The sequence below is a fragment of the Vombatus ursinus genome, unplaced genomic scaffold (assembly GCF_900497805.2).
Source record: "Vombatus ursinus unplaced genomic scaffold, bare-nosed wombat genome assembly UNPS02014801.1, whole genome shotgun sequence".
Lineage (NCBI taxonomy): Eukaryota > Metazoa > Chordata > Mammalia > Diprotodontia > Vombatidae > Vombatus > Vombatus ursinus.
In genome coordinates this window covers 13,535,355-13,546,579 of record NW_020954579.1, presented here as the reverse complement: position 1 = coordinate 13,546,579, position 11,225 = coordinate 13,535,355, and the positions used below count along the sequence as shown (strand labels likewise).

Genomic DNA, 11,225 nt, shown 5'->3' with positions numbered 1-11,225 from the left:
TTCAGTTCCAATCCGATGTCACAGCACCATTGCTGTCAACCTGAAAGTTGGTTAAACAGACAACAAGCTAGGTATTAGACAAATTCCCACTTGCAGTAAAGACTGTATATCAAAGGCTGGGTAGCTAGCTTGATAAGTGGATCTACGGATAGATCTGGAGATCTCATCTCAGAAGAGACTTGAGGTCCACCTTTGTTGGGTAGTAAGAAGAGGAAGTGGCTGCTCACTCCCTTGCCAGGAATATCAGGCTGGAATTATACCTACGTTTTACCCATCAAATATTTGACACCTAGGGCTAGGAATCTTTTTATGATTCAGGATAAAAGCCCCCTTCCACAGGGAGGAGAAGAGGAGTAGTTCTGCCCCAGCCCCAGTTAACTTAATCTGACACTTGAATTCCCACTCCACCATAAACACTTATTATTTGAAAGGAAATCAGCAATAACTAGGAAAAATACACTCACTGGGGACATCACCACAGATTAGCTTAGGCTAAACACCCTGCTGCCTCCATGGAGTCCACTCTGAGTTCTCTCTAAGGATACGTGCCCCAGAAATTAAAGGAAATGGGAATGTGTCAGCTTCTCCCCAAATGGGTGGTGGGCAGCAAGGTGGCCCCTGAGTTTCCCCACACAAAACCCACACCTCTCCTCTTCTTGCATCATTCTCTCCACAGTTCAGAAGTCAGTCTCCCAACAGATGTGCGGCATGATAGGGCTGTCTGTCAGCTGGCAGCCAAGACCACCTGGGGTGCGTGTGGGGTGGGGAATTCTTAGCCCTTTGGACACCTTTTCTTTTTTTATGTTCATTCCTCACCTCCAGTCATATACTGAGAAGATCAGGAACAGTAAACACCAAGAAATTATGGAATGCCACCTGGTTTATAAAGGACAATATTATGTCTGTGTTTGTGTGTGTGTGTGTGTGTGTGTGTGTGTGTGTGTGAAAGAAAGAGAGAGAGAGAGAGCATTAACAAGGGCAAATAAGCTAATCACACCAATAATCTGAACTCTGCTCTATACACTGAATTTTACTCCTTTCTGTCCACCAGGGTTGATGACTATTCCACTGCTATGCCCCACCCCCCAATACACCCCTTCAGTTCTCCTAAGGAGCAGAAAGACGCTTTTTGCCCTGAAGCTAGGATTCTCTCCCAGACACAAAAACCTTTGGGCCCCACTTTCTAAGTAGGTAAAGGGCATTAGAGTCAGCAGAATAAGGAGGAATAGAGAGGGAGATGGGGAAGAAGGGGGCTGGCCTTGGTGTCCAGGGGAGGGCATGGCCACAAAATTCTAGGGAGGAAGGCTTCACTTACATCTATGACTCTCTTGAGCTTCCTCTTCTCCCCTCCAATGTGAGATTTAAATTGATCCTGTATCATTTTCTTCTTAATCCTATTGACAATTGATTTTGTCCTGTAACTACTTAAATTGTGCTTCTCTGTCTCTGAATTTAGTTCAGAATTCAGCTGCCCTGTAATGGGTTAATTCTGAAATCCTGTTCTCATGGCAATCACTATTCTATTCTTGCCTCAAGGAATTCTGCTCCCTTGGGAGATGCAGAGGACACCAGGGAGCTGTCCTTCAGGGATGTCTGGTTTGTTGTCCAAAGAAGTCTGGGTCTCTCTCTGGCAAGTAGACTCAAACAAGGAACACTTCCTAGTCAACGGAGGAAAGGCAGGGGGTTGTTGCTGGCCTCTCATTACCAAACTTCCCACCAAGCATATTGGTCCCTTCCCTCCACTATGTAACCAATGTTGTCCTCAACCCTGTGGCATCACCTAACCTGTTCTGTTCTTTGTTCTATACTCCCCAAAACCTATAAAATTGTCTTCCTCATTCAGGGTCTTAGTTTTGCTAAGAAGCTGAGATCCTATTTATTGGTGAATTTGTGCTTTACTAATAAATTGATCATGCTTGGAACTTAGTGCCTCATTTACCTTATTTTAACTGTTACAAATGAGAAATTTGCCACTCTGTACTGCAAATCCATCATGTGTCTACACTTCTGGTCCAAAGCACTCAGTGTGCCTCTTATCAGGGCTGTCCTTACCTGAGCAGACTGGCCCAGCTCAGGGCATTCCCACCCAGCTCAGGCCTGATTGGCTGCATTCCATGGTGCCAGTCCTACCCCTGGGAGTTACCCTCTAGAGATGTGACAGACAGGGTGTGAATGATATGGATGTGTGTGTGTGTGTGTGTGTGTCTGTGTGTGTGTGTCTGTGTGTGTACATATACAGAGAGGTTAAACCAAAAGCATCTGTAGGTCATGGCACATACCCTGCCCCTCTCCCTGGCCTTCAGCAGACTACTTCAGACCATAAGCATGGAGTAGGTCAGAATCCTCTCTAAACCATATGTCCTCAGCCTTTACCCATGGGTTTTGCTTTGGCTAGTCCACAGTTGATCAGGTTTAGATAAAAGTGAAGGTATTTTAATGAAATAGCAAGACAGAGAAAGTCATCCCATCACCCATCCCCATAAACCTCAACACACTTTCTTACACACACCACCAGGCAGCATAAGAGTGAACATTCATGGGGATTCTAGACAGGTTCTAGATTCTAGATTCTAGAGCCCATCGGCTCATATGAAACCATGTGGCCAAGACATCAGAGGTAAGAAAGGGCCATTGTCAGTTCTGCTATAACACTTATTTTGAGGATGTGAATTTGTTCCAATATGAGTGATAGAGAATGACTGGTGCAGTGGATAGAGCACCGGCCCTAAATTCAGGAGGACCTGAGTTCAAATCTGGCCTCAGACCAACACCTCACACTTACTAGCTGTGTGACCCTGGGCAAGTCACTTAATCCCAATTGCCTAAAAAAAAAACCCCAAAACACTTTAATTTGTGTTAGCTTATGTGGGCTTTCATCTTAGAGAAACAGAGAAGACAGAAGACAGAACCACTTCCCAATAACTCTCAAACTGCAACTCTCATTCTGATGCCAACATCCACAAGCAAACTTCAGGCTTTGTTAGGGTAAAGCACCACATTTATCATAGAATCTTTGGAGCAGTTGGAGCTGAGTGCTGAGAAAGGTTGATCTGTCCCTCCCCCTTACCCACCTTCCACCATGGCCTGGAACTATGGTCCACTGAGACCACCCTCTTATCCAGAGCAACTCCACTTTGCCAGCCCAGTGGGTGCTGGGGAGCAGGCTGAGCAGCAACCCTTGGCTGGGAACTCAACCACTATTTACTATAATATTTGATCATTTCTTAGCCATTTAAATGCATGAGACTGTGCTGCTGCCTTGATTTGGTTCCTATTTTTTTTTAATGTGTCACTGATTGAATGGTGTGCTCCTGACCCCATTTTCCCATCACCTCTGTAACTTTCATTAGGTGATTTTGTGTAGCCAGTGATTTTTGGGAACACACATGTCCTATGACAGCAGAACAGACTGAACAGGGAGGTTGACTTGGGCTTTGGGTGCTGCAAAGCTGCTGCTGTCTCTGACCGATGTGGGCTTTCTCTTCTCTGCAGGACCTGCCCTCTACAGATAGTTGTCCATTCTGGCCTCCACTGCCTTCACCAGGTGTTCTTCTCCAATATAGCTGTTCCTCAACCCAGGCTTTTTTAGGGTTACCTGATGCCCTGGACAATCTATCCACTAAGGATATAACTGAGGTGGCAGCTGTCTCCCCAGATCTCAGCCATCCACATTATGCACCGAGTCCCCCCCACCAAGGAGAGACTCCTTCCCTTCTGGCTTACTCTGAAAACCAGCTCTAAGTAGGGCCTTTGCCCGCCCCCCCCCCCCCCCCCAGCTCTCGACCTCCTTAGTCAAGGGAAACTTCCTGGAAGCTGGTTCTAAGAGCCCAGTAGAGAGGGAGGGTCTTCATTCCCCCTAGCCTCAGACAACCATGGTGAAACCATCTTCATTCTCCCCAATCAGCAGCCATGAAGCTTCTTCTCTCTCCTCTGCCAGGCTTCCATGCTGAGCTTCGTGGCTAATGGGACATCAGGAAAACTCTGTTCCTCCTTGGGCTCACTTGCCTGAGGAGGCTGGGAGTTCTAGGCTGAACTCAGGTCTTCTCAGAATTCTTTTCCTAACTGAATCTCTGAACTTTTTACTGGACAAAATGGCTCTGAGACCCTCTGCTGTGTCCAGTGGGTCTCTCCATCCAAAGTCAACAAACAGATGCCAACAAACCCATTTCCACTCTTTGATCGAATCACCTAGAGGAAGTCTATCTCCCCAAGGCTGGTCTATTTCCTCAACGGAAAAGCCAGTTGAGACATCTCGGGCACTCAGAGCCTTTGTGTTCCACAAAAGGTGACAGAGGAGCCCAGCACCCCCAAATCCATTTCAGAAGTGATATAACAGGGAACTCAACAAGACTGGGCTCAAGAAGACCAAGAAGGAAGATCCGCGAGCTCCCCCATGCATCCCAGGCCTGCAGAGACCAGTAGAGGTTCCAGTAAAAGGTCTGAAGCCTGTGCTCTTTGAGCAAGGATGTGTTGGGGCACCTAAACAGAGGTAGGTATCAAAGGGCCAGTACTGGAAGTAGACCAGGACAATACCCAACTGGCTTCTGCCTTTGCTGGCTTATTCCTTGCTGTCAAGAGCATGGCACATTTTAGAACCCATGAGATGTCAGGCAGGGTCCAGGCCCCTCAGAGCACCCACAGGCCCTTTGACATCTGGGAGGGAATGTTTGGTGCCTCCAGGGAATGCAAAAATGGGAGGGGGCTATAAATCAATTGAGATGAGGCAAGAGTAAAGGTAGACCTGGTCACAAGAAGAGATCAGCAACAACACCAGGTTAGGCTTGAAGGCATCATAGATAATGAAAAATTATGTGAACTCAGTATATATGTACTGGCTGGCTTAGTAGCTAAGCATTTAAAGAAAAAGCTAATCAAAAATATGGGGAAAAGCAATAAGTAAATCTATAATGGATGGGGACCTCCAATTGTGGAGCTCAAATAAGGCATCTCCCAGGGACCTGATTCCAATATAGCGCTCTCTTGCTGGTTGAGCACCATCCCCTCCCCCAACCTAACTCATCACACCTTTTTTTTTGGCAATTGGGGTTAAGTGATTTGCCTAGGGTCACACAGCTAGTAAGTGTCAAGTGTTTGGTCTGAGGCCAGATTTGAACTCAGGTCCTCCTGACTGCAGGGCCGATGCTCTATCCACTGCACCACCTAGCTGCCCCCATCACACCTATTTTTAAAGTTTCATCTCAAAAGCGATTTTTTTAGCCTTCACCATAATCCTCCAGCCCTTGAGAGACCAAGGGACACAGACCCTAGCTGCTTTGCTCGTCCTTGGGTTATGAGTTTATCCCAGGAAGGTGCAGCCAGAACCTGGGGTATCTCCTGCTCCTTCCCTGCCCCTGAGGTACTCCTGGCAAAGCAGAAGCATCAGTCTGATGGCTTAGCTTCTCCCCTGGCTCTTTTCCTTCCAGGCATGGGAGAAGGCAAGAGAGCTTGGGTGGGTGGGCTGGCTCCTCTTCTCTTGCTCTTTCAGGGGAAGGGAGCAGCAGCCTAGCAGCCAGCCTCCTACCTGGTTCCCATGGACTGTGAGCAGCCCTCTCCCATCCCCTCTGGATCCTAATATAGAGTCTGGACATGCCTCCTGGGAAAGACTGATGGTACTGCTTCTACCTGATGATGGCAAGCCTGATGGTTCTGCTGCCACTTGATGGTAGCAAACCTGATGGTGCTGCTGCTCCCAGGGCTCTCTTCCTTCCATACATGAGTGGAGGCAGTTAAGGATTTCTTCTTGGACAATATTAGGTCTAAATTTGGGGATTCACTGATTTCTTTGTTCTCTTTACATCCTCAGGTTTATCTTAGCCCTTCCCCAGCACAGAGCACGCCTCCAAAGCTGAGGATAAGTGAGGGTAAGTGGATGAACGAAAGGGACAAACAATAACTGAAAAGATTCAATAGTGGGTGGGTGGGTGGGTGGATGGATGGAGGGTTGGTTGGATGGTGTGGATCTGTCTCTTCTCTTACCCTTCTCATCACCTTGTGGCCTCTCTAGCTACCTCTACGTCATCTGGTCTTCCTCCTTGTAAAGGCAGCAGCAACATGGTGGTCCTCCTCTGCCTTCTAGGCATTGATGGAGACAGGAGGATGCTTCCCTTCCCAGGGGCAAAGCAAGAGAAGAACTAGGCCATCCATCCATCTAGAACCAACAGACTGTGACCTCAATGCTTTGCTCTCTACTCTGTTCCTGCAAAGACACAATTTGTCCTGGTTGTATGTTTTCTGCTAGCTGCATCAAAAGAGGTTGGGCAAAGGTAGGTAGAAAAAGTGGAAGACACATCAGACCTCAGAGCAAGGTACAGGGAGACTACAAAGGGATCTTGTATTCCCCTCCCTCATCCTCTATCCCACCTGAATTACAAACACTTTGGTGTCAATCTATAAAAATATTGTTTAGCCAGATCAAGTGATGTGCAGGAGAGGGAGGCAGTTGTGGGAGACAAATGACCTAAAGCCCCTAGAAGAAGCATAAGGAATTTTGCAAGTCAGACTGGGACAAGGGAAAGGAAAAGCATCACCACAGGAATCAAACTGGTCCTCTTTTGAATCCATCACAAACCCACACACAGGCCGTCCCAGATAGTGACTTCCATCTAACAAGTGGGTGAGGAATCCCCTTCAACCCACGCCCATCAGCAGTATCGATGTTATATGCAGGGACAGTCTACTCTCTATACCAACCAAATTACACAGGCACACACATACATGCACGAACGCATGCACATGTGCACATGCACATGTGTATACATATATGCGCATCTGTATAAGTATGTCTATTTATATGTACAGTTACATATGAGTGTCTATTACATGTGAAAGCGTAGCTAGGGTCAGCTATCCTGGCCTTCCTCTGTCTCTCTTAAATCTGCAGATAATAGGGATTTATGGTGCCATAGATTGCCTTCTTTTTTGTAATTCTTTGTATCTGGAAAGGCTCAGCTTCATGGACATTTGTCATAGTAAGAAAACCGGGAGCACACAAAGTGAAAAATCCAGAAAATTCTGAATGCACACTGACCTCGATCCCACCTTCCCCAGCTGTATCTCAAGTGGATTCTTCGGTTCTGCCCCAGGGAACAATATTGCAGACCTGTCAAATGCTGTGGTTGTGACTAACAACATTCACTGATTTACAAGTGTAGGACCTCCAGCTATCAAAGAGAACTTTATCCCACTCTGCAGTAAACACCATAATAACAGCGCACATTCATTAAGCACCTACTGTGTGCCAGGCAGTATGCTAAGGGCTTTATAATTTTTATCTCATTTGATCCTCTTAGCCACCCTGGGAGGGAGGTGCTATTATGAGCTCCATTTTACACATTTTAAGGCAAACAGAGGTTGACTGACTTGCACTGGGCCACACGGCTTGTAAATAGTGACTGAGGCTGGATTTAAAGTCACATGTTCCTGACGCCAGGGCTAGTGCTGTGTGTACTGACACCTCCCAGCAGCCCTGAATTCCACCACTTCCAACAAACGATTCTTTTTTTTTTAACAAACACAAACATTTTAATAATAAGAGCTAGAGAAAGAATCCTATAAGCAACAATGGAATTTGTTATATACGGATTGTTTTTAAAGACAACTATATACATATGTGTATAGTTAAATTTTAAACAGTCACTCTGTTTGTGTTTCCTAACGCATTTCTTTTTTCTTCTTCTGGGCATTAAAAGAGGTTTTATTATGCTCCTTTAAAGAATCTCATAGAAATAACCCAATCCAGATAGAAGTCCTCTCCTAAAACAAGTCTACATAGTCAAGCAAAGCAAATCCATGCATCAGTTACACTCTGCATTTACAATCCTTCGTCTGTCTGCCAAGAGGTGGAAAGCAGGGTTAATCTTTTGAAGTCAGTTGTTTGCAGCTCTGATGATGTTCGGAGCTCTGATGTTTTTCGAAGTGGTTTTCCTTCACATGATTATTGTACGTAAATCATTCTCCCGGTTATCCGATCAATCTTCCACGTTTCTCAGAAGCTGTCACATATAATGTCAGAAACAGAGGCCCCTGCACCCCCACAGCAGGTCTGGGAAGTTAGCCCATCGCTTTCCCAGTTGCAATGCCACGTGGAGTCTCGCTCTTAATCATGATAAACCCTGAGTGAAAGACGAATCCTTTATTATGATTCTTGCAAGAATCAGGTGCGCCCCCTGCTGGGAGAGGCGCACCATGCAGAAGCCAGAGCCACCTTTTATGCTGTTAGGAAGACCCTGCTCCTTCCAGCAGGGCTAGGATTGGTCCAGCTCATCTGAGTTACGCTCTTCCTGAACCGCCCATCCCATGTCATGTTAACTCCTCCCAGTTCATGCCTCCCATGTTCAAAAAGGGCTGCTATCTCTGCCCCTGGGGTGTGTCAGTTAATATGCAATAAGCTTATTTAATCAAGCGCAGTGGAGAAAAGCCTTTGCCCTGTTGTCCTTGACCCAGACAGGTTGCACTCGGTTTAGTCCCCAGGGCTCTTTCTTAAGGAACTAGTTGTTTGCGGAATGTTTGGGGCACTTTCTGATTGGTTGAGGGACTGTCCATGAGATGTTGGAATTCCCTTGTTCTGCTCTGGAAGCCTAACTTCTAAATTTTTCTCACAAGCCCCCCCTTTTCTTTTCTAGTAAAGATCTGGCTTCCACACATTCCCAATTTCCTCATCCTCTAATCTCTTTAACCTGATTTTGCATTCTCCATCACTGGGGGAAGTCTCAATAGTACTTTCGATCATCATCCTTACATTGCCAGAGCCTTCCATCTGAACTCCCTCCGTGGGTCCTGCTGGAGTAATCTTAGTGAGGGATGTGGTCCTCCAATGCATGGAACCACACAACATCCTACAGCAGTTAATACTCCCAAACAGATTCAGCCATTCCTTTCCTTTCCATTCGCCAAACCAGGGTTCTAACCATCCATTTAATCAGTTCTCTATCCCAGAGTTTTCTGCCAGCTCCTCAGCTAAGGTGGTTAAACCTTGCAATGCCTTAGGGATGGTCCTATCTGGGGCTATGCTGCTGGGCAACCTTTCATCAAGGGCTTTTGGGGACTTAAAACAATACCAACAAACCATTCTTAAACAATCCAAACCTAGATGGTAACACAGCATGCGTTGCATAGCACTGAATGTACCCAAACACCAGTGTGCTTTCATATTCTGCATTCTAGCTGTTCAAAAAAACCACCTTCATGTAAAGACAAGCACACCACAAACATGCAATCCCAAATTTTCCCATAAGAAGCTGAGGCTCCCTGTACAATATTCACAGCTGCGCGTCAGTGATTGGCATTGTGCGGTCTCCTCAGTAACCACTTGTCCATTCTTCTGGGAACAGCCCCAGTGCACCTGCTCATGGGGAAAACAGGCCCGCCCCGCCCCCGGACCCTGAACTTGAGGGTAGCCCCGATGGGACCTCGCACAGATCTCCGGTCCTACAGGCCTCTGGCGGGTCTGCGGCTAGCACAACCTCAGCTTCTTGGAGCCTCCTCACTGGAACATCAGTTCCTTCCCCATGTCCATCTAAACTACCGGACTGGGGTGCATCTGTTTGAAGATCTCAGCCCTTTGCTGGGCACAAACGCTGCAGTTGTTCATCATCTGCATCTTCACACCATCTCAGGTGATGCCATGGAGAAAGAACAGACCCTGGAGTCTGAAAGACCTCAGTTCAAATTCTGCCTCAGATGCTTCCTAGCTGGGTGACCCTGGGCAAGTCACTTCATCGCCGTCCTCCACATAATAATACCACCTACGTGGCAGGGTTGCTGTGAGGATCAGATGAGATCATGTAAACGTGGGACATGTGAACCTTAAGGTGCTGTCCTTATCATGGCTGAGGGGCGTTTCTCTTGTTTAAAGAAGTGAGCAGGCTCTTAAGATGCCGCTTGGCGTCCCATCCCTTCCTCCTGTCCTCTCACTCACCAGTGAGGACGACGCCCAGCAGGGGGTGCTACCTGGTCCCCATTTTTACAAGTTCATGACACTCTCCGGGTTCCCTCGGTAGAATGTCCATGATGCATTTCCGTATCTGGGAGGAGGCATTTACACCACTAAAGAGGTTATTTCTCTTCCTTTGCTTCTTCCAGTTGGAGACTCCAAAGGAAAAACACAAGAGAATCTGGTAGATGGTCGAGGTGGTCCTCAGTCCTGATGGAGAAAAGGAAACCTCCTAAGGGTCATTTTTGGAGAATTTAGCACCGACATCAGGAAAATGTTCCAGAAAAGCACAGCCAATAACTGATGCTGGGGAAAAAAATATGATGCGGAAAATTGGGAACGATGTATCGTAAAGACTAATTACTGAGAGAAGAAAGTATGTAAGTCTGCCCTGATCTATTCACGTTCAGATGATATCCAGAGGGAAGAATGCTTGTCCTGAAAAGGGAAGGGAAGGGAATAAGCATTTATAGAGTGCCTCCTGTGTCCCATGCACTGCCTGTGCTCAGGGCCTTTACAAATGTTATCTCATTTGACCCTCATAAGAGCCTTACAAGGCTAACATTATCTCTATAACAATTATTATGCTGATATTTTCTCCATTTTACAGTTGAGGAAATGGAGGAAAATAGAGGTTAAATGACTTGCCTAGGATCCCACATTTAGAAAGGATCTGAAGCCAGATTTGAACCCAAGTCTTCCTGAATCCAGGCTCAATGCTCTAGCCACTGTGCTAGTTAGTGACATCTAAAGAAGAGAAAAAAAAGCAACACATGAAAATAATTGACAAAATCAATACAAAGGGACACATTATAATTCTCTTCTTAAGGCAAAACTAAAATCAAAACCAAAATTTCTACTTTGCTGGTGACTGAGAAGCTGACAAGAAAATAATTTTTATTCCCCAAATTGCTCTCATTATTATTTTCTGTTTAAAAGGGTGGAGGGGAGGGGTGAGTTAGGGTGGGGAAAATAGGAACCCTGAAGGAATGGTAGGGTCAAAGTGTTCATATGTTCCTGCTAAAACAGCCCTCTCAAAAAATCACTGTCTCTGCTTTACATAAAGTCAGCAGGTGTTGAACTAAGTACCAAGATGGTGTGAGGCTCCTTCCAGCCTAGATCTATGGTTCTGTGTTTAGAGCCTTCTGGGTCACATAAGCAGCAAGATGGTGGTCTAGATATTCTCTCTGATCCCCAGAACCTCTCAGACCTCTCCAAAACAGAAATTATGCACCAAAGAAAAAGCAGCTCCAGTTGCTTCCATGCTGTAGGACATCCAGAATACAAAAGAAGG

The 11,225-nt window shown here is 46.2% G+C and overlaps 1 long non-coding RNA gene across 2 annotated transcripts; it reads left to right on the top strand.

Annotated features, from left to right (window-relative positions):
• Positions 1 to 5,139: 5,139 nt before the first annotated feature.
• Positions 5,140 to 10,596, top strand: LOC114051009. 2 transcript variants are annotated; one of them, XR_003570102.1, is made up of 3 exons: positions 5,140 to 5,861; positions 6,005 to 6,263; positions 10,081 to 10,596. It is a non-coding gene; the product is annotated as an uncharacterized LOC114051009 (long non-coding RNA). The 2 variants fall into 2 exon arrangements; XR_003570103.1 differs by lacking the exon at positions 10,081 to 10,596 and adding an exon at positions 6,881 to 7,290.
• The last annotated feature ends 629 nt before the right edge of the window (positions 10,597 to 11,225 follow it).